The sequence below is a fragment of the Gorilla gorilla genome, chromosome 20 (genome assembly GCF_029281585.2).
Source record: "Gorilla gorilla gorilla isolate KB3781 chromosome 20, NHGRI_mGorGor1-v2.1_pri, whole genome shotgun sequence".
Lineage (NCBI taxonomy): Eukaryota > Metazoa > Chordata > Mammalia > Primates > Hominidae > Gorilla > Gorilla gorilla.
In genome coordinates this window covers 6846506-6846917 of record NC_073244.2, presented here as the reverse complement: position 1 = coordinate 6846917, position 412 = coordinate 6846506, and positions in this window count along the sequence as shown.

The window sequence follows — 412 nt, the reverse complement described above, 5'->3', positions numbered from 1 at the left end:
AGGGTGAGGGTCAGCTGGATGTCGGATGGGCTTCTGGCCCGGCCAGGAGGCCTGTGCTCCAGGAGACTGGGCTCCTCTAAGCTTCCCAGGACATTCCTGAGTCCTGACCTCATCCCCACTTTATGGCCAGGCACTTACAGGTACCGCCCTTAGGCACCAGCCCCACATAGGCACGCAGGGACGTGGGGACAGGGACGGTGACCAGGCCCTTATGAGGCCCGCACTCACATCCCCAACTCCTGGGCTGGCCACAGAGGCATTTACAGCTGGGATCCGGTCATCTGTAGGCACGCTCACACCTGTGTCCTACGAATCGCCACTTGGCCCATATGTGCACACTCAGCTTGCAAGGGGCCAGCCATATCCAGACACATGTGCAGGCAGCTGTGTGGACATGTGTGCAGCCTGGCTC